We start from the raw sequence: 23822 nt of genomic DNA on the forward strand, positions 1-23822 counted from the left end.
TGATAAAGTAAGGATTGGATTTGGAAGCAATTCGATGGTTTAGTGGATCCACAAAGCTAAACTCCATATGTCCAGATAGGCCTTATTATTGTCATGTAGATCAGTCTTTTGTAATGAGTTGGAAGTTTAGACCGTTTGTCTAGTAAGTGCTGTAATAGTCGGAATCAGCGTGCAGTTTCCTGTCTTTTCAGTCATGTGTGAGGGTTGCAGGTTAGTCGTTTGTCAAGATGTGGTCCAAGATAACGAATCTGTTCTACAGGGGTAAGAACCACATTATTAAAGTATACTGTAGGGAAGTCGGTTCACGGCGAAGAGTTTTAATTTTTTTTTAAATTATTTATTTAATGTAATTTACAACTGTACAAAATAATACAATATGACAAACAATGAAAAATAGTGAGTGGCTTATATCTGAATTACATTGTGAGTATTAAGTTATATATCTATACTAAAGATATAAATATATACAATAGGAAAGGTAGTATATGGAGAAAGGAAAAGAATAATGTAACAAATGTTGACCGCACCCCCCGACAAACTTCTCCAATCATTAATCTACGATCAACTATCTACACCTCATGATTAAAATAGTGCTTTGAAATCTTGAATTTGATAATCGGTATTTTTTTTTATATACCCCATTACTTGTTTGGCAAAACTTAATTTTTTTATTTAGGATGTTACGTAACAGTAAATTGAACTGTTTTAGTGGGGTTTCTGGATTTCTATGATTTTTGATAATTTTTTTTTTTTTTCAAAAACATTCTTCATTCCAGGTCAGTTTGACTCGAAACTAAATGACAATTTAGTTTTTAATAATAAAAGAGACACGTGCTGAATCCAAGTTCACACTCCAATTATTCGAATAATCTGGCCGGAGAACTATTATAGAGGCCGCAGTTGTTTCCAATTATCCGATCGCCTATTTCCAGAAAATTGATAAACAAATAGAAGAGAGTATATTTTGATTAATCAACCGTGACATTTGGAATTTATATAATTTAGTTTGAGCTGATCACAGAAGCGGTGCTCTCCCAGATTATAAATCTAGGACAAAAACTATTAGTATTAGATGAAACAAAATGGGTTTAATATAAAAGATAGATAATTAATAAAATGCATCGTGTATTATTGAAATTAGTTTGGAATATTGGTTCTTCACATCCACTAATATTCACTACGATTCTTAATAATTAGAGAACGAATTTTCGTGCAATTGCATCTTGCTTCGTATTTCGTGAAACCTCGAGGAAAGTTTGAATCTTGGAAAAGACATTTAAATAACACTATATTTATATTGCACTTGAAGGTTTTGAAGCCCAAAGTGTGATTTATTTTTAATTTAATTTTTTTATTTTCCCTCTTTACTTTCTAACTTACTTTATTTCTTTAACTATAAACTCACTTCGTTTTTTTTTCAATTTTAAACAATTTTTGAGCAGCGAAACTATTTTATTTCTTGTGATTTTCCTCGTTTCAGTCTACAGCGAGTTGCTATTTTTTTTTTTTTTTTTTTTTTTAATACCAGATCGGCCTGGTGGGCCTTACATGGTTGACATAACCGTTATATTATGTATATATTATATATTAACAGTTAATTATAGGGAGTATAGTCTCGTACAAAAGACACCCCTAACTATATACAAGAAGCGAGTTTCTAGATGTACTGGACTTGTACAGATGTTAGTACCTTCACCCACCGACTCACCACTTTTGTTCAGGGTGCTTGTCTTTGGGGTACAGTCTCATGAGTGACCCTCACCCACCAAATTTCGACGATTTGTAGATGACCGATGAGAGGTGACTATCTCGGAAATGTCAGAAACTTGTATATAGTTTTCTTTCTAGCTCTGAGAGACTTATTTCGTTATTTTATTTTTAAAGATTGTTAGATAAATTTATTTAATAAATCTTTATTTGAGAGAGAAAACTTAGATACAAATAATGGAATAAATATTTTTTTTAATTCTGGATTTTCTCTTTAGGAAGTCTGGTAAGTAAATCCATAAAAAAAATTTTGAGGTTAATAAACTTCCAATTGAATGTAATTTATTTTAAACTATCATATTATAGTACAACGTTTCGGGACCACTGTCCCATATTCATGTACTTTAAACCTACAACAATAATAATCCACCATAATAACCATCTTCATCCATATGTATTAATATTCATACAATTATATTCACCTAATAATTTTTCCTAAGAAGTGAAGAGTGCACAAATAAGTAACGGTAGAAAAGTGAGAATAGTGTAAAAATGTGACATGATTTTCTATCTAAAATTCAAAATTATGAGGTTTAGAGTACATGAATATGGGGCAGTGGTCCCGAAACGTTGTACTATAATATTATAATTTAAAATAAATTACATTCAACTGGAAGTTTATTAACCTTAAAATTTTTTTATTTTAAAATATTTTATAGGCCAGTGTTATATTCCGTCATAATTTTAGAAAATAAGAAATATAAGAGAAATAAATATATTCATAATATTAAATGAAACATTTAAACTTAAAGTAAAATAATATTTTCAATACAATAATTTATACTTAAATATTTACATTCAGCATAAGGAATTCCAAACCATGCTTATTCTTCTCTCTCAACCGCGTCACTGGTATTAAAAACCATTGGAGGATGAGTGAGGGCGCTCTCATAAGAATTATAATAATAATTATTAAAATCCTTAAGATGTGAAATTTTTTTAAGATACATAATAAAATAATAAGTGGTTATAATAAACAATAGGTATTATTTGGGTGAGCTTCCATTAAAAAGTTCAGTGTCTGCGAAGAAGAAAAAAAATAAAACTTACGTCATCAATAGAAGAGGATACAAATTACGTATTATCTTCAGTGAACAAGAGAACAAGGTGGATGAAGAATTGTAAACCAGTCGCAGATATAGCCTTGTTACCACAAACCGTAACAAGACTGATTTGCAACTTACGATTGACTGTAACTGGACTGCTTTTTGTGTCAGTTCTAGTTAATGCTGGCCGAAGGTTGTGGCTGTTGGAACAGCCGTACCATAGCGATGGATTAATCTTTATTAGATTATTGACACCAAGTGGTTTTATGGTCTTCTATTTCTTGTGTTCCTTTGAAGAAGTCGTTCGCGAACTCTGTCCAACAACTTGGAACATGATAAATATCTCTTCTCAGGGCAATGACTGTTACTTTTCGAAAGTAAAACTTTATCCCGATAATTACTAAAACACTTTTAAAGAGATACTTGAAAGTTTTTCTTTTCATTCTATTTTCCTTATTATCATTATTCTTTTTTTTTTTGACTAATTATATTTTCTCTCTTAATCCAATACATCTTTCCTTTTATTCCCTCTTCAATAAACATAGAATAAAATTAAAATATAATACATTCACCATAACAACTTTAAATAAATTAACCCATAAAAATCTAAGAATCATATTATCGCACATAAGTAATATTTAATTAAAATCTAAAAAAAAATAGTTATCCAAAAGGTTTAACTTATATTCGTATATTTAAATGCCGATAATAAATATACAATTTATAAAAGTTGAAAAAGTATAAAACATAATTGATAAAAATCGTAATAAATATTATTCATACAAATTTTTTTTGAGGTTAATAACTTCCAGTTGAATGAAATTTGTATTAAATTTTCATAACATGGTACAACGTTTCGGGACCACTGTCCCATATTCATGAACTTTAAACCTCATAATTTCATATAGAAAATCATGTCACACTTTACTCTGTTCTCTCTATTCTACTTTAACTTATTTGTGCATCTTCACTTCTGAATATGGAATGGCTGTGCTAAGATGCACAAATAAGTTAAAGTAGAATAGAGAGAACAGAGTAAAGTTTGACATGATTTTCTATATGAAATTATGAGGTTTAAAGTACATGAATATGGGACAGTGGTCCCGAAACGTTGTATCATGTTATGAAAATTTAATACAAATTTCACTCAACTGGAAGTTATTAACCTCAAAAATTTTTTTTATGAATTGACTCACCAGACTTCCTATAGAGGTAATCCTGTAATAAATATTAAAATATATGCAATAAAATAACAATAAAATATAATTTAGTTAATTAACTTCATATTATTATAATAATTAATTACAAACGGTTTTAAAGCCCTGAGGAAGGAGAGGGTAGAGGAAGATAGGTAGAAGAGCGGCAGTGATACAGTAACCCATTTCACAGAAGACTAAACACATTCTAAACGTAAATCTCGTAGGCGGAAGTTACGTATATAATATAATAATCTATATAACAAAACCCGTCTGTAGGTATCTGTAATAGCATTCATATTTATGTGGCGTGTAGAGCCCCTCCTCGTGTCCATTCATAAGTTATATCTGGGTCGTTCCACGTCAACTCGACACACTTTTGAACCTGACCATTTCAAAATTTAAGATTGTTAGAACACGTTGAAAGGATACCCAAAAATATGGTTTAGGGCAAACAAGATGGAAAAGAAAAAGAGGACGTTCCCGGATCAGATGGACGATGTGGAAGAGGATTTGAAGCTCATGAAGGTTGGCAGATAAAAGGAGAAAGGAAGAGACGTGTAGATTGATGGGCTCTTGTGGAACAGGCTCGGGTTCTTGCAGGCAGTGTAGTGTCATAATAATAATAATAATTTAAAAATTAAAGTTATAGAAAATATATACATATATACTTTTTTCTTCCTTTATTCTATATTCAAATTTCTTTGTTTCTTTGCATTATATGACTTTATATTTTTACTTCCTTAATTATATTATTTTACTTATATATTTAATATATATGTTTTATTTTTCACTAATTTCATTACTTTATTTTTATTAATTGTCATTCTGGACAATTATTTACTTTAAATATTCTGTATATATTTTTTTCTTATTCATTGGTCATTACCTTCTGCTCTGATGAAGGCTAGAAATTCTGGCCAAAATTGGTACCACTAAATAAGTGGTTTTTTAAAACTATTTTGTGTCATTTTCTGACCACACCCCAACCACCTCGTCTCTATGTACCTTTATTCTGTTTATTAAAAGAAAAATATTGCGAGTTCTCATTGTTAGCAATAAATAAACAATGTATAAAAACAAAATATTACAGATTTTTATGAATAACTAAACGAGAAAAAAAGAAAAATTGATTCATCTGATTTGAAAGATAATATTCCATAAAGACATTTTCCTGATTGCATGGCGACAAGTACTGTCGTGTTTTATAAAATATAAAATTTATATTTTTAATACTACCACAGAATGCCTAAAATACAAATTTTTATAGCAACAATAATATTTAAAAATGAGTTTATAATTTTCCTCTTTCCTGATCATAGTATATTTTTTTTAATAACCAATAAATAAGCATTAACATCAACAGGAATTCCCTAATCAACATAAAATTTGGGGAGGTGAGTAGTCAGTAAGTAAAAGTTGTGAACTGTGAACAACAACCAGATTTGGATTTTTATGTAGGAAATGTTGATCTTGTTTTTAGTTTCAGTATTTTTAATTGAAAAATTTTATACTTTTTAAGTATATTTATTAAAAATTTTGTCGAAGTTCAAGTTGTAATTTTTATAATAATAGTATTTTAACCCAACATTTTTATCATTTATTATTATATATTATATTACTATATTATAATAATCAATGCGTATTATTTACTAATAATTATTAGTGTATTTATTAGGCAAATGGGCTTTGCGCCTAGGAAAGATTTTAACAAATTATAACTTCAATTCATGCTAGAGGATTATTATATAAAATATAGGAATATTAAAGGATTGTTTTGATCTCTACTCAAATAACTGATAGGAATGAGAAGTATATTTTCCTTCGGAAAGTGGACAAATTCAGGAAGATTTAGCGCTCCATAGATCGTTGTATTAGGGCAGCTTAGTGTCAGAGCAATGTGCTTGCCTTGGATCGTCTGTTTTCGATATGGCAAGATATACAGTAAATATCATATTGTACTTCATATGTGATTGTCAATTCTCATATATCAAACAGATTTGTTACTTATATGGTTATATCTCTACATCTACAAAAACATTGAATTATTAATATAAATATATATATTATTTGCGTGGGGGTTAATAAAGGTACCAAAATAGCAGTAATAACTATTGTTAACCAACGTTTCACCCCACTTTACAAGGCTTCGTCAGGGCTGTCTTCATTGAAAGAAAGATTATAACTGACTTTGGTTGGTCAGTTGTCAACTCTCTATCTTTTAAGAATCTACTTCATACGGTTAAATATCTTCTTCTAATATAAACATATATCATATATGATCTTATCACTTCATCGAGAATGATTTTATTTTTAGAGACTGTTTTATTGAATAAAATAATTTGTACTCAAGTTAAGTCACAAAGTGTCCAACGTTTCGGCCAATTCGGCCATCCTCAAGGACAATCCCGAATATAAATATATACTTCACATCCTATAATTAAAAACGTTTTGCAGGCTATTTTGCTCGGCGGCAATAAATTTAGTGATAGGTTAATTATGTCACTTCCACAGAAACTGATCTGATTGTAAGGAATGTAAATAACATAGAGTGATGACAATGTTAAGCTCATTTGAAGTTAAATTATTAAAAATTGAATGTGAAAAGTGACAAAATCAACCTATTTTGACCAAATTTATTGGCTTGAATTTTTTTTTAACTGGATAGTTCTTTATATCACTGTTCATTTTACTATTTAAAGTAGGGATTTTTCCCTTAATTTTGTGAAATCGATTATAATGTTTAAATCCATTATTTAATGAAGCTTCATGAGTAAAAAAAAATCGGTATAAACGAAAATATCAGTGATTAACCATAATAATTTTTAAAAAAAATCTCTAGCCTTAATTTTTTTATTAGATATAATCTTTTCACTTTCACAATCTTGAGACTTGTTTTTATAGTTTAAATTAAATAATTTTTATCCAATTTAAGTCTCAAAAGTCTCTTTATTTTTTTTTATATGTCCAACGTTTCGGGCTTCTTGGCTATCCGCAAGGACAGTAAAAATAATTAATAAAATGTGAGATATAAATTTAGATTAAGAATTAATGGGTTAGGAGTTTGGAAAGAAAGACGCGTATCTGTTTGGGTCAAATCTGGAACAAATTGGATGTTAAGGTCTTTGTGGATGATTTTATTTGTAACGTAATAAGGAGTATCAAGAATTTTATGTAGGATTTTGGATTGTAAGAATTTGATGGTTTGGTAGAGCCCCAGAGCTCAATTCCGTATGTCAAAATTGGTCTGATTATCGTAGTGTATAATAATTTTTTGTAGTGAATGGGATGTTTAGAGCGTTTGTCAAGTAAGTGTTGTAGCAATCGAAATCTACGAGCAGTATCTTGTCGTTTCAGTCTTATATGTGGATTCCAAGTAAGTCGTTTGTCAAGATGGAGTCTTAAGTATCGAATCTGTTCAACAGGCGTTAAGAAAACATTTAAATTTTAAACTTATAACTAATAGTTGCATAAGTGACAAAGAAAAAAAATTTATTTTGTGCTAGAAGGATTCCATGACTAGGTTTTCTTCGACTAGATAGAGATTGAGTAAAATTGATCTTCAGTAAATGTTAACAACATTTAGAGGTGGTTCGTGAATTTTGTGAAAATTAAAAAAAGAAAATATAATGTATAAAAATATAAAACAATTTTTTAAAAATGGTGTTGATATCTTTATATAAGAATTTAAAGCATTTACAAACCTTAATTTTAATTTTAATTAGGTATTAATGTTTTATTAGATTTTTTTTTATTTCATACTAAAGTAATTAACCATTAAAAATAACGAATAAGATGGCCAGGGTTGTGGTTAAAAAATATATATATATATATATAGTTTCCGACGTTTCGCCCCACTTTATAGAGGTTCATCAGGATTCTGTTTTATTTTTATTTGAAAATAGAAATAAAACTGTTAACGGTCACCTCCCCTCTACTCCTGTACGCTTCCGAATTTTATCTCAATAGCTATCGACTTGAAATGGTGGGTGGTCCTGAATCGTTCTTTACTCATTTATTATTATTATTAATTTTTTTATTTATACTTTCTCAACCTTTATTTAATCTCAACTTACTCCTTTATTTTCCTTCTTTTAGTGTGATAAATTATGTCTTCTAATATCTACTTTTTTTATTCTTACTTTTATTCTTGCTTTCTGTTATTGGTTCTCCTATACATTTTTACCTTTTTAGTTTGCGTATTTTTTTTTATATTCTCATCATTGTTTATTATATATTAATACTATTTTATTTCTAATATAATTTTAACTCTTAATTATCTATTGTCAGGTGCTATAAGTCTTATAAAATCGCTCCACATTAGCCTTATTTTTGGTGGCTACACTTTTGTTTTCTAATATATCCCCAATAATGCTCAGTGATGATTTAATCTGTTAAAATTATAATATTGTTCATTTAAAAGTGAAAAATATATAAATAAAAATTTAAAAAAATACTCTTTGTATACGTTTATTTAAAACGGAATATAAAAAACAAAAGAAGAGAACCAACAGAATTTGTATTATTCATATTTCTATTATTGATTAAATTATTTTTCAAAATGAAATTATTTATAAAATAGAAATTTTGTATTTCGAATTCCAATTAAATATATTTTGAACACTTTCATAGGAATTAGATTACCGAATATTGAATCTATAAAAATTTCCACTTACGACTTTCATGGTGATTACAAACTTGTCTATAGATCACCAAGCTAAAAATATTCTTTACACATGTACACTTTTATTTGAAAACAAGAATTTTATTGCCTGATTAATTTTAACAAAAAAAAAAAAAAATGGAACTATTTATTTATTTTAACGCCAGTTCGGAGTACTGGAGTGTTCAGAATGCTGAAGTTTGGATTACAGAGATTAATAAAATAGTATTTTCAAAAATTAATTATATCGATACTTATGCATTTGTTAAATTTTGAACACATTAATGATTATTATGTAATTTATGTAAACCAGTTTTTTTTTCCGACTTGCTACTTGTACAAAGGTATACAGGATAGAGCCATGACAATACCTTATATATTTATATAATTTTTTTTTAGCGTGATTGGATTACTTTTCCATTTCAGAAAACTAAAACTTGAACTTTTTTGAGACAGTGACCTATATATTCGTTAATTAATTAAAGTATGCTTGATAAAATTTAAAACTTTTTATTCGGGTTTGGAATTCAATTTATTAGAAAGTTAAAAAAAATGAATAAAAAAATAAAACATAAAAACTGGATACAGCAATGTTTTACGTAACTAGCCAATGCAGGTCACCTTGAAATTGATACTGGAGCAATTAGCAATTTAGAGAATTTACAATCCAATGCAAATAAATCTTGAAACTTAAGTATTATAAATTATAAAAACGCATTAATAAATTATTATAATTATAAAAACTTATTATTTATATATATTTTTTAAATTTATTTATTGATATTTACAACTGTATAAAAATACAACAAGTAAATTTGATCATAATGACATAATACAGCATGTAGAGAAACTACCCAGTAGTAGAACTCTAAAAACAGTTTACAATATAAGGTCACGAGGCCATCTTCTTTCCAGGCGCCTCGGAGGATTGCCAGGAATGGAAGAGGAAGCAAGGTTAGAAACTAGTGGGTTTGGGTGGTTAGGGAGTTTATTATGGAAGGAATAATATAGAGTTCGGGCTAGATCGGTTACATAAGGAACATTTAGGTCTTTATGGATGGTTTTATTAGTAACAAAATAAGGAGCATTGAGAATTTCACGAAGGATTTTGGATTGTAAGGATTGGATTTGGAAGCAATTCGATGGTTTAGTGGATCCACAAAGCTAAACTCCATATGTCCAGATAGGCCTTATTATTGTCATGTAGATCAGTCTTTTGTAATGAGTTGGAAGTTTAGACCGTTTGTCTAGTAAGTGCTGTAATAGTCGGAATCAGCGTGCAGTTTCCTGTCTTTTCAGTCATGTGTGAGGGTTGCAGGTTAGTCGTTTGTCAAGATGTGGTCCAAGATAACGAATCTGTTCTACAGGGGTAAGAACCACATTATTAAAGTATACTGTAGGGAAGTCGGTTCACGGCGAAGAGTTTTAATTTTTTTTTAAATTATTTATTTAATGTAATTTACAACTGTACAAAATAATACAATATGACAAACAATGAAAAATAGTGAGTGGCTTATATCTGAATTACATTGTGAGTATTAAGTTATATATCTATACTAAAGATATAAATATATACAATAGGAAAGGTAGTATATGGAGAAAGGAAAAGAATAATGTAACAAATGTTGACCGCACCCCCCGACAAACTTCTCCAATCATTAATCTACGATCAACTATCTACACCTCATGATTAAAATAGTGCTTTGAAATCTTGAATTTGATAATCGGTATTTTTTTTTATATACCCCATTACTTGTTTGGCAAAACTTAATTTTTTTATTTAGGATGTTACGTAACAGTAAATTGAACTGTTTTAGTGGGGTTTCTGGATTTCTATGATTTTTGATAATTTTTTTTTTTTTTCAAAAACATTCTTCATTCCAGGTCAGTTTGACTCGAAACTAAATGACAATTTAGTTTTTAATAATAAAAGAGACACGTGCTGAATCCAAGTTCACACTCCAATTATTCGAATAATCTGGCCGGAGAACTATTATAGAGGCCGCAGTTGTTTCCAATTATCCGATCGCCTATTTCCAGAAAATTGATAAACAAATAGAAGAGAGTATATTTTGATTAATCAACCGTGACATTTGGAATTTATATAATTTAGTTTGAGCTGATCACAGAAGCGGTGCTCTCCCAGATTATAAATCTAGGACAAAAACTATTAGTATTAGATGAAACAAAATGGGTTTAATATAAAAGATAGATAATTAATAAAATGCATCGTGTATTATTGAAATTAGTTTGGAATATTGGTTCTTCACATCCACTAATATTCACTACGATTCTTAATAATTAGAGAACGAATTTTCGTGCAATTGCATCTTGCTTCGTATTTCGTGAAACCTCGAGGAAAGTTTGAATCTTGGAAAAGACATTTAAATAACACTATATTTATATTGCACTTGAAGGTTTTGAAGCCCAAAGTGTGATTTATTTTTAATTTAATTTTTTTATTTTCCCTCTTTACTTTCTAACTTACTTTATTTCTTTAACTATAAACTCACTTCGTTTTTTTTTCAATTTTAAACAATTTTTGAGCAGCGAAACTATTTTATTTCTTGTGATTTTCCTCGTTTCAGTCTACAGCGAGTTGCTATTTTTTTTTTTTTTTTTTTTTTTAATACCAGATCGGCCTGGTGGGCCTTACATGGTTGACATAACCGTTATATTATGTATATATTATATATTAACAGTTAATTATAGGGAGTATAGTCTCGTACAAAAGACACCCCTAACTATATACAAGAAGCGAGTTTCTAGATGTACTGGACTTGTACAGATGTTAGTACCTTCACCCACCGACTCACCACTTTTGTTCAGGGTGCTTGTCTTTGGGGTACAGTCTCATGAGTGACCCTCACCCACCAAATTTCGACGATTTGTAGATGACCGATGAGAGGTGACTATCTCGGAAATGTCAGAAACTTGTATATAGTTTTCTTTCTAGCTCTGAGAGACTTATTTCGTTATTTTATTTTTAAAGATTGTTAGATAAATTTATTTAATAAATCTTTATTTGAGAGAGAAAACTTAGATACAAATAATGGAATAAATATTTTTTTTAATTCTGGATTTTCTCTTTAGGAAGTCTGGTAAGTAAATCCATAAAAAAAATTTTGAGGTTAATAAACTTCCAATTGAATGTAATTTATTTTAAACTATCATATTATAGTACAACGTTTCGGGACCACTGTCCCATATTCATGTACTTTAAACCTACAACAATAATAATCCACCATAATAACCATCTTCATCCATATGTATTAATATTCATACAATTATATTCACCTAATAATTTTTCCTAAGAAGTGAAGAGTGCACAAATAAGTAACGGTAGAAAAGTGAGAATAGTGTAAAAATGTGACATGATTTTCTATCTAAAATTCAAAATTATGAGGTTTAGAGTACATGAATATGGGGCAGTGGTCCCGAAACGTTGTACTATAATATTATAATTTAAAATAAATTACATTCAACTGGAAGTTTATTAACCTTAAAATTTTTTTATTTTAAAATATTTTATAGGCCAGTGTTATATTCCGTCATAATTTTAGAAAATAAGAAATATAAGAGAAATAAATATATTCATAATATTAAATGAAACATTTAAACTTAAAGTAAAATAATATTTTCAATACAATAATTTATACTTAAATATTTACATTCAGCATAAGGAATTCCAAACCATGCTTATTCTTCTCTCTCAACCGCGTCACTGGTATTAAAAACCATTGGAGGATGAGTGAGGGCGCTCTCATAAGAATTATAATAATAATTATTAAAATCCTTAAGATGTGAAATTTTTTTAAGATACATAATAAAATAATAAGTGGTTATAATAAACAATAGGTATTATTTGGGTGAGCTTCCATTAAAAAGTTCAGTGTCTGCGAAGAAGAAAAAAAATAAAACTTACGTCATCAATAGAAGAGGATACAAATTACGTATTATCTTCAGTGAACAAGAGAACAAGGTGGATGAAGAATTGTAAACCAGTCGCAGATATAGCCTTGTTACCACAAACCGTAACAAGACTGATTTGCAACTTACGATTGACTGTAACTGGACTGCTTTTTGTGTCAGTTCTAGTTAATGCTGGCCGAAGGTTGTGGCTGTTGGAACAGCCGTACCATAGCGATGGATTAATCTTTATTAGATTATTGACACCAAGTGGTTTTATGGTCTTCTATTTCTTGTGTTCCTTTGAAGAAGTCGTTCGCGAACTCTGTCCAACAACTTGGAACATGATAAATATCTCTTCTCAGGGCAATGACTGTTACTTTTCGAAAGTAAAACTTTATCCCGATAATTACTAAAACACTTTTAAAGAGATACTTGAAAGTTTTTCTTTTCATTCTATTTTCCTTATTATCATTATTCTTTTTTTTTTTGACTAATTATATTTTCTCTCTTAATCCAATACATCTTTCCTTTTATTCCCTCTTCAATAAACATAGAATAAAATTAAAATATAATACATTCACCATAACAACTTTAAATAAATTAACCCATAAAAATCTAAGAATCATATTATCGCACATAAGTAATATTTAATTAAAATCTAAAAAAAAATAGTTATCCAAAAGGTTTAACTTATATTCGTATATTTAAATGCCGATAATAAATATACAATTTATAAAAGTTGAAAAAGTATAAAACATAATTGATAAAAATCGTAATAAATATTATTCATACAAATTTTTTTTGAGGTTAATAACTTCCAGTTGAATGAAATTTGTATTAAATTTTCATAACATGGTACAACGTTTCGGGACCACTGTCCCATATTCATGAACTTTAAACCTCATAATTTCATATAGAAAATCATGTCACACTTTACTCTGTTCTCTCTATTCTACTTTAACTTATTTGTGCATCTTCACTTCTGAATATGGAATGGCTGTGCTAAGATGCACAAATAAGTTAAAGTAGAATAGAGAGAACAGAGTAAAGTTTGACATGATTTTCTATATGAAATTATGAGGTTTAAAGTACATGAATATGGGACAGTGGTCCCGAAACGTTGTATCATGTTATGAAAATTTAATACAAATTTCACTCAACTGGAAGTTATTAACCTCAAAAATTTTTTTTATGAATTGACTCACCAGACTTCCTATAGAGGTAATCCTGTAATAAATATTAAAATATATGCAATAAAATAACAATAAAATATAATTTAGTTAATTAACTTCATATTATTATAATAATTAATTACAAACGGTTTTAAAGCCCTGAGGAAGGAGAGGGTAGAGGAAGATAGGTAGAAGAGCGGCAGTGATACAGTAACCCATTTCACAGAAGACTAAACACATTCTAAACGTAAATCTCGTAGGCGGAAGTTACGTATATAATATAATAATCTATATAACAAAACCCGTCTGTAGGTATCTGTAATAGCATTCATATTTATGTGGCGTGTAGAGCCCCTCCTCGTGTCCATTCATAAGTTATATCTGGGTCGTTCCACGTCAACTCGACACACTTTTGAACCTGACCATTTCAAAATTTAAGATTGTTAGAACACGTTGAAAGGATACCCAAAAATATGGTTTAGGGCAAACAAGATGGAAAAGAAAAAGAGGACGTTCCCGGATCAGATGGACGATGTGGAAGAGGATTTGAAGCTCATGAAGGTTGGCAGATAAAAGGAGAAAGGAAGAGACGTGTAGATTGATGGGCTCTTGTGGAACAGGCTCGGGTTCTTGCAGGCAGTGTAGTGTCATAATAATAATAATAATAATAATAATAATAATAATAATAATAATTTGATTCCAATAAAACATTTCTTTCATAAACTTTATTGGTGATGATGATCAAGAAACATTCTGATTTAACATATTCAACTAATTCAACAAGAAATGATTGATAATGTTTTCTGCAGCTTTCCGAAAATTTGCACTGCAGTTTGGATTTTTTGTTTCGAGTATTTACAAACTCAAAAATAAACTATGTGTCACAGCATACCTCTCTGATTCCAATCGAAAATCCATCAGTACAAAAATAAGAGGCATAAAAGCCTTCCTTAGGTTGTGAGAACAATAAAATAGAAAAATGTAATGTTTAATCAGTCAAAAAAAATAAGTCAATAGGAATAAAAATATAGAAATAAAAAAAAAGCTATACAAGTTTTTATTTTTCTAAATGACCAATAAGAATTTATATTCAATTTTATTGAAACTAAACCTCTAGTCCTTTAAAATATTTACTAGTTGAAGGGTTTTCAAAATCTGCTGAAGTAAGTAGAGTCGAGCATATTTGTGTGCACTAAAACCCATTTTGTCAAAATTGAGGATTTTTTTCTATGGCTGATATTTGTTTAAAATTTGTCAAGTATTTTCTCTCCATTAGTCATTCATTCTAAAATTAAAATAATATTTATAAATCTCACAAACTTTCTAGTAATTGTTTTTCAATAATTTATTTATTGTTATTTACAACTGTATACATATAAACACATCAAGTAAATTTCCTGTAAGTTATATTATGACATGATAGAAACATGTGGAGAATCTACCCATTGGTAGAACTCCAAAAACATTTCTATAGGAGAAGATCTCGAGGCCATTTTCTTTTCAGACGCCTAGGAGGATTATTAGGTCGAGAAGGAGAAGACAGGTTAGAAACGAGTTGGTTTAGGTGGTTGGGAAGTTTATTATGGAAGGAACGGTATCTGGTTCTGGCCAAATCGGCAACATAGGGGACATTGAGGTTCTGATGGATGATTTGATTTGTGACAAAGTAAGGAACATTAAGGATTTTATGAAAGATTTTGGACTGTAAGGATTGGATTCGAGAGGAATTGGATGTTTTAGTGGAGCCCCATAGCCCAATTCCGTATGTCCAAATAGGCCTTATAATAGTCATGTAGATCAGTCTTTAGTAATGGATTAGAAGTTTGGACCTTTTGTCTAGTAAGTGTTGTAATAGTTGAAATCGACGAGCAGTTTCCTGTCTTTTCAGTCTTGTGTGGGGATTCCATGTCAGTCGTTTGTCAGATTTAGTTATTTTATTTTAGAAGTAACGGATCTGTTCAACAGGAATAAGTGGGGTATTATTAAAAGGTACTGTTTTCTAGTAATTTAAAAAAAATATATTTTTTATATTAAAAATTCCAAAATAATTCAGATATATGCATTTATTGATGATTATACAAATAGCAAAAACAATTATAAATAGAAGGCAAACTAAATACAAGATTTCTTGAAAATTCAGTCTCTGTTTATGGTGTTTTAAACATCATCTTGTTTGCATAATTATGATTGTAGTTTTATTTTTAGAATTTTTCATTTCAATAGGTTTTGTAAACCCTTCTAAAATTTTAGTAAAAATTTATTTTCCTATGGGGAAATTCGATTGATAACGATTTTAGTAACAGTAAAACAAGTGGCATTATATATGTTAGCACTGTATAGATAAATATATTTTCATCAATCTCACAACCAATGTAAATATATTTTATTATATAGAATAGCCTGCAAAAGTAACTCTAAATTTAATGTGAGGAAGAAATTATAATTTAAGAAGTCCTTGAGGATGGCTAAAATGGCCGAAACTTTGGACTGGTGAAAAATAAAAAGTGTTGAGACAAAAACGGATACAAGTTTTTGATTTATTACCTTTATTAATAATTACCTTGTCTCAAGAAATTGAAATAATATAATTAAAATGACATATATAGTTTTGAAACAAAAACTCTCAAGACTTCGGGGATTTCATTATCTTTAAACCTTCCTATGGAGAAATGGAACATATAGCACCACGTAAATCGGTCAAGTAATTACAAAGTCTATCGACGTCAAAGATTCAACAGCTTTCTTTTATATAGAGAGAGATGAAATGAGATAGAGGACGTATTCCAAAAATAGTATTGAAACTGGGGTTAGTACTCCGGACCTATGACTGCTGGAATCGCCATACAAAGCTAAAGCTATCAAAGTTGTAGTCTATAGTAGTTGTAGTCGAAGAAACCCTAGTCATGGAATCCAGCACAAAATAAAATTTTTTTCTTTGTCACTTATGCAACTATTAGCTATAAGTTTAAAATTTAAATGTTTTCTTAACGCCTGTTGAATAGATTCGATACTTATGACTCCATCTTGACAAGAAACTTAGTTGGAATCCACACACAAGACTGAAACGACAAGAAACTGCTCGTAGATTCCGATTGCTACAACACTTACTTGACAAACGTTCTAAACTTCCCATTCACTACAAAAAATTAGTATACACTACGATAATCAGACCAATTTGGACATATGGAATTGAGCTCTGGGGCTCCACCAAAGCATCAAATTCTTCCCGCATCCAATCGTTACAATCCAAAATCCTACGTAAAATCCTTGATGCTCCTTATTACGTCACAAATAAACTCATTCACAAAGACCTTAACATTCGTTGCAGATTTGACCCAAAACAGATATGCGTCTTTTTATTCCAAACTCCTTAACCATCCTAACCCATTAATTCTTAATCTTTCATCCTTAACAATCCCTGATAATCCTTCGAGGCGTCTTAAAAGAAGATGGCCATGGGACCTTCTAATTTAAATTAATGCTTGAAGTACCACCAATGGGTAGTTCCTTCCCAAGATTTTCAAGTGTATTTAAAACATACAACATAATTACCTATTGTATATTATTTTGTACAGTTGTAAATTACATTAAATAAATAATTTAAAAAAAAAGTTTTCTAGGGTCATAATATGAAAATGTACAAATCTTAGTTCTGGTCCATTTTTAACATCTAACTTGAGTGCCAGTCAGGAAACAGAAGGCTACATATTAATTTTACTTTTGAAATAGATTTATAAGTAGTAATTAAAAATTTGTTTTTTCACTCCCTCGCAATGAACTACCCTCTAGGAACTTCAAAAGTTCGCATTCGATCTACAATAGTTTCAATTCACCAACTGATTTAGTCAGTTATTAAATGGGGATTTCACTAAAAAATACGCTTTATTATTTATTATAATCAGAATAATAAAATAAAATCTGTATGTCCAAACATTTTTTCACCATTTTTTTTATAACTATAATTTAAGATTCTACAGCGGTGGATAGTGTGAGTACACTCCTCCAAAATGAAATGTGTCTGATCATATGACTGAGTGTGGTTCCTTAATCTCAAATATCTAAGAACGAATTCACCGTAATTGGTTCTACCATCAAACAATATTTGTAAGTCGTAAACCTGATCTTAAATAACGATTTCTGCATTGGAAAAAAGTTAGGTTTTAATGCTTGTTATTTTTTTAAAAATTATTTAACTAAAATTTATTTTGTTAAAACAATTAAAATCATTTTTAAGAAAGTGAAAATATTATATATGAAATAAATATCTTTAATTTATGCATTTCTTTGAAGAGGAAACTGGAAGAAAAGGAAACTTAATCATCGCTAGAAGTCGGCTTCAACGAAACTCATTACCTTTCCCGAAGAGGGGTCCCTAAGCAACCCCTTGGAGGGCTTCGCCCCTCCGGACTGTCCCCAGACACAGAGGGCCGTCAAGAAGAGCCCTATGTGTGGCCCCTTGAGTTTTTGCCCCTGGAGCCAGCCCCATCGATCTGTCTGCCTCCTTGTGTCTGTCGTTGGTGGCAGTCCAACTGTCTGCCACGCGCCCTCCACGTGTCTCGTACAACTATAACGCCTGTGACACGTGATAATTGCTGCGATAACAGCTCTGAGGTAGCACGACTTGATTGCCCTCTCACCTGCCCTCTCTCACCTGATCCATTCTTGGTCAGGATCGTATCCTGATTTCTTCTTTGTATCTATATTGAAAAATAACCAATACTAACTTCATAAAATACTATCAACTAATTTCGAAAAATTATTTTGAACAAATTATGATTGACTGATTGATATGTGAATTAATAGATAGTCAGGGTTGCGATCAGAAAATCTATATATGTTACGTAGTACAGTAAATTAACTTATATCGACTTTACAAATCAAAGACCAAAATCGATATTTCAAAAATAAATTTAGTAGTGAAATGAAGAACTATTCTTCCAAATAAACGACTTATGGTCCATGTAGTGTTATCCCCAAAAGAAATTTTAATCAGTACTCATACAATCAGCTAAAATTTAGAGTAAAGAAATAGATCCATAGAATATGGAGTAAGCCCGAAACATAGTACAAACAAATATACAATGAAGATAATATTTTAATCTAAATTAAAGCTTTTTTCAACTCAACATCTTAAGAAATAAAAGCATATCAAATAATTCACTGTCGAGTATATTTTTTATTACATATATATTGGAAGAAACTTGTTGGCGGTATGAAGTAGATTGCAAGAAGACATTCCGGGTGGCGGTCAATAAATGTAACTAAATTGTAAAATACTACTATTTTTTGTTACTTAACGTTTCGCCTCACTTTACATGGCTTCTTCAGGGCTGTCATATTGAAACGTATCGGACGACTGTTTCAATCTGACAGCTCTGACAAAATAAAAAATAAATTTATTAGTGAAATGAAGAACTAAAAAGATTATGACAGTATTCATATCACTAGAAGATATTTTAATCAGTTTTTATAGAGATATAGAGATAAAAAATTATAAGTAAATTGATAAACATAATTAAAAGGATTGCGTCAAGGTCAGGATTGTAAACAAGAAAAACTTGGAATAGTTTTCAACTATATTTATTCAATGCCTACGTTTCGACCCATAATGTAGGTCTTCATCAGGGCTAAACTAGAACTCGTACCTTTTTATTTTAACCCAGATGAAGACCCGCATTGTGGGTCGAAACGTCGGACATCAATAACAAGTTGAATACTATTCTTTATTTTTATTTTTGATTAAAACCGATTAAAATTTCTTTTATTTGGAAGGATAGTTCTTTATATCACTATTCACTTCACTTTTTATGATAGGTATTTTTTCCTTAATTTTGTAAAAATCTATGCTAATTTTATATAGTACAAAAATTATATACTTGACTATACATTATTTCATGAAGCTTCATAAGTAATAAAAAAAATCGTCATAAGCGAAGAGATCGACGATTAACTATAATAACTATAACAAAATAACTTTCCTGATATAATCTTTTCACTTTCTTGAGTCTGGTTTTTATTGTTTAAATAAAATAATCTTTATCCGAGTTAAGTCTCAAAACTTTCTTTATTATTATTTTCAAAGTCCAACGTTTCGGCCAATTCGGCCATTCTAAAGGAAAATCTTAATATAAATTTACACCTCACAACCAATCATTTAGATTACTATACTAAAGATTACTACTATTATTACTTTCTTATCACACAATACGTAATCTGATTCACTTTAAAAGAAATAATAAAAGAGAGTTTTAAGACTGAACTTGAAAAAAAATATTTTAATTCATTTTTTATTATTTGTGATATAGCCTTAATCCTCTACCCTCCCCCCAAAGAAAAATCCTAGATATTGTGAATTACTTAAAGTAATATACTATAAAATAAACCACATCACGGATTTCATGATGAAAATAGCCAAGTATAAAAAACAGTTCAGGATTGATTGCTATGGTTACCATACGTCCTTTATTTCACTATTCACTCAATTTTTTCGAAATAGTGAGTTTTACTTTTTTTTTAATGTCGATATAGTTAAAAAAAAAAGTATGTAGTAAAAAATATGCTTGATGGTGAAAAAAATGGTAAAGATTCGTGTGTAAAAAAAATTCGTCTTAGATGAAAAAATTGGCGAATGGTAACAGAATAATTAGACTTAATGTATTTTTTATAATTCCCTTTATTACATTTTTGACTTACATAATTCACAACTACAAATTAACGAATTAAAACACCTAAGTCACCTTACACTGATTATTATAAAATCATTAAATTAGATCAGATAGAAAACTGGCAAAAACAATATCGGGAGAAACCTACCAGGCAGTTATATAAAAATCTATTTCCTCTAATCATTCGAAAACCGTGGTTCTCACAAGCAAGCATAGGGAAGGGAATTATAAAAACTTAGGACGAATCATGGGATTAGTTATAACAGAATGGAATAGCCCAGAACAGGCATAACTGAAACTTTTCAATGCGAAAACTAAAGCGGTAACAAGACCCTTAAGCATATTATACTTGAATGTTTGGCATACAAAAAAAGGACGAGAAATATTCTCCAAAGATTTAGGTACAAATCAAAAAATTGTTTACACTAGTATATTAAAAGTAACTATACTATGCAAAAATATGTTACATCCATAAATATTTAAAATGTTTAAACAAAAATGTATATCTGAAGATTAATGGAATATGGTCCGGGTGCGGCAAAAAAAAACTCAAATAGTAGATAATTTTACTATTTTATTGAGCCAACGTTTCGTCCCACGTTGCAGGGCTTCGTCAGGGCTAAAAAAGGTACAAACACATAGTTACAAAAGAAAAAAACCCAGAAAAAAACATAAGTGTAAAATAACAGGGGTATAAAATGTAAAAAAGTAAGATATAATAAGAAAAATTAAAGGTTGTAAATAGTAAATGAAAAGGGTAATAGTAACAGATATATAAGAGAAAAAATATTAAAGAAAATACAAATAAAGAGATGTAAAAAGAAAAAAAAACACTAATCAAATGATGAGACAGAATGCATACCTGTTTTGACGGCAGTCAAAAATAAAGTGACCGTTGGTATTGGGAGGAGTGGGGACGGCAGTAATGCTACAATAACGAAAATAATTTGTAAAGTAAACATAGTGAAAAAAGTATTTAAATTAGGTGAACAGTAAAGTATAAAATAATGGGATACAATGTGTGTAAGTAATTAAGAAACAAAATATACCAAATGAGCGGGGATACAGAAAAGTGTAAAATATAATAGAAAATTAATAATAAAGTAATTAATATAAGTACACTTAGGAAGGTAACACATGAATATAAATTAAAAGATAGATACATGAATATAAATGAAACAGGAAGGATAGTGAATATAAAAATAAAAAAAATAAATAAATAAATAAATTAAATGAAAAAATAAAAAATGTGAGAATTGAGAAAAACAAGAATAAAAGATATGACAAGTAAATGGGTTTCTGTAATGGCTAAAAAAGTATATCAGTTATAGTTATGGTATAGTTCGTTAGTTCGTATTTACAGATTAACAGTTTAATATCGGGAATATGAATTTTGGTACTCCAAACAATCTAATCTAAAGTGGCGTAAAAAAACGTTATTTATTTATTTTTAGAAAACTCAGCAGTTTTAAAATGAAAGTGCATATATGTAAAGAACGTTTTTAACTTTTCGATCTATAAGCAAGTTATTTTAATCACCATGATAGTATTAAGTACACATTTTTACGGTTTTGATATTGGGTAATCTAATTCTTTTGGAAGATACCATAATATATTATTGTAGAATTAGAAATACATAATATCTATAATTTATAGTAGAAATATGTATAATACAGAGTTTTTATGGTGAATTCATTTATTTTTATCAAGTTTTAAATAAATCCATCTTTTTTGCCACTTATAAACGAACGATCTTGTAGTTTTAACAAGTTAAATTATGAATTAGCATTACTGCGGATATAAAAGAAAACATTTTTTTTAAATTTTTTTATTGCTATTTACAACTGTACATTCATATACATACATCTAGTAAATTTGATTTTAGTTTATAAAGGACTGATACAGGCGTGTAGAGAAGCTTCGATTTGTAACACTCTAAAGATGTTTTTACATTAGCAGTTGTAAAAAGATGTTTTTACATCTTCTTTTCAGGCGCCTCGGAGGATTGTTAGGAATGAAAGAGGAAGCAAACTAGTGGGTTTGGGTGGTTACGGAGGTTATTATAAGGAATGATATCTGGGGCTAGATCAGTTACATATGGAACATAGTCTTTATGGTTGATTTTATTTATGACAGAGTAATAACCATTGAGGATTGTATGAAGAATTTTGGATTATAAGGATATGATACAAGAGAAATTCGAATGTTTAGTAGAGCTCCAAAGCTCAACTCCGTATGTCAGATAGGCCTTATTACAGTCATGTAGATCAGTCTTTTATAATGGATTGGAAGTTTAGACCGTTTGTCTAGTAAGTACTGTAATAGTAGGAATCGACGTGCAGTTTCCTATCTTTTCAGTCTTAATAAAAGAAAACAATTAAATTTTAAACTATAAAATTGTTTATTTATAAGGGAAAAAGAAATATAAATATAAAAATTTAAAAAAATATCTTTTTGATGGATTTATTAAAAAAAAATTAATTCACCAACAGAATTTGTATTATAGATATATGTTCAAAGTGGGGCGAAACGTTGGTTAACAATAAATGGTTTTCTTTTACTATTTTGTTACCTTATTGACCGCCATTCTGGACTATCCTCTTAAAATTTAATAGATAGTACTAGTAACTAGAGGATGGGGCAAACTGTACTACAGAGATTTCCTAGAATAGTTAAAAAATATTTGGCTGTATGGAATTAACCAAAGCCAACACAGAGAAAAAGTAAAAGAGATAAGAAAACTGTTAATAGTGGAATCTACATATACACCACTTTGGTTTCCTACATGCTCATGCTATCGTCAGCAAACAAACACTATTTATATAATTTTTTTGATAAATAATTCAAACTCTATCCATTATAGCCTCAAAACTTTTTATTTCTCTTATACGTCCAACGTTTCGGCCAATCCGGCCATCTTCAGGGACAATCCACTACAAAACAGTTTCTATTACGTGTATGATTCTACAAACAATTTAAAATACCTAACATTATTATTTATAATTTATCTTACCCCAATACCACTTTGAAAACATACAATTTAACAACTCTAAACTTCATGCAGGCTATTCTGCCCAGGTCAAAATATAAATATCTATGAAACATTAAAAAAATTAGGTAAAAATATTATTTTGTTAATAAGTATATCCCACATATGTTTAATTACCTAATTAGTCAATTATCAATTAAAAACAAAGTCAATTTATTTATCTGCAGACACTATTCCTTAAAACTTTTATCACAACAATGCTTGTAACCTTCCTCCACTCAGTTCAAGCATTTAAAAAATTATTTATCATAACTACATTTTTGTCAATTTTTCTCTTTATTTTATTAGCAAAAATCCTATCAAGGCCAACTATAATTATCCATAGACAATTTTTACTATATTATTTATAAAT

Source organism: Halyomorpha halys, unplaced genomic scaffold (assembly GCF_000696795.3).
Source record: "Halyomorpha halys isolate HHAL.00 unplaced genomic scaffold, Hhal_1.1 Scaffold1097.1, whole genome shotgun sequence".
NCBI classification, from domain to species: Eukaryota; Metazoa; Arthropoda; class Insecta; order Hemiptera; family Pentatomidae; genus Halyomorpha; species Halyomorpha halys.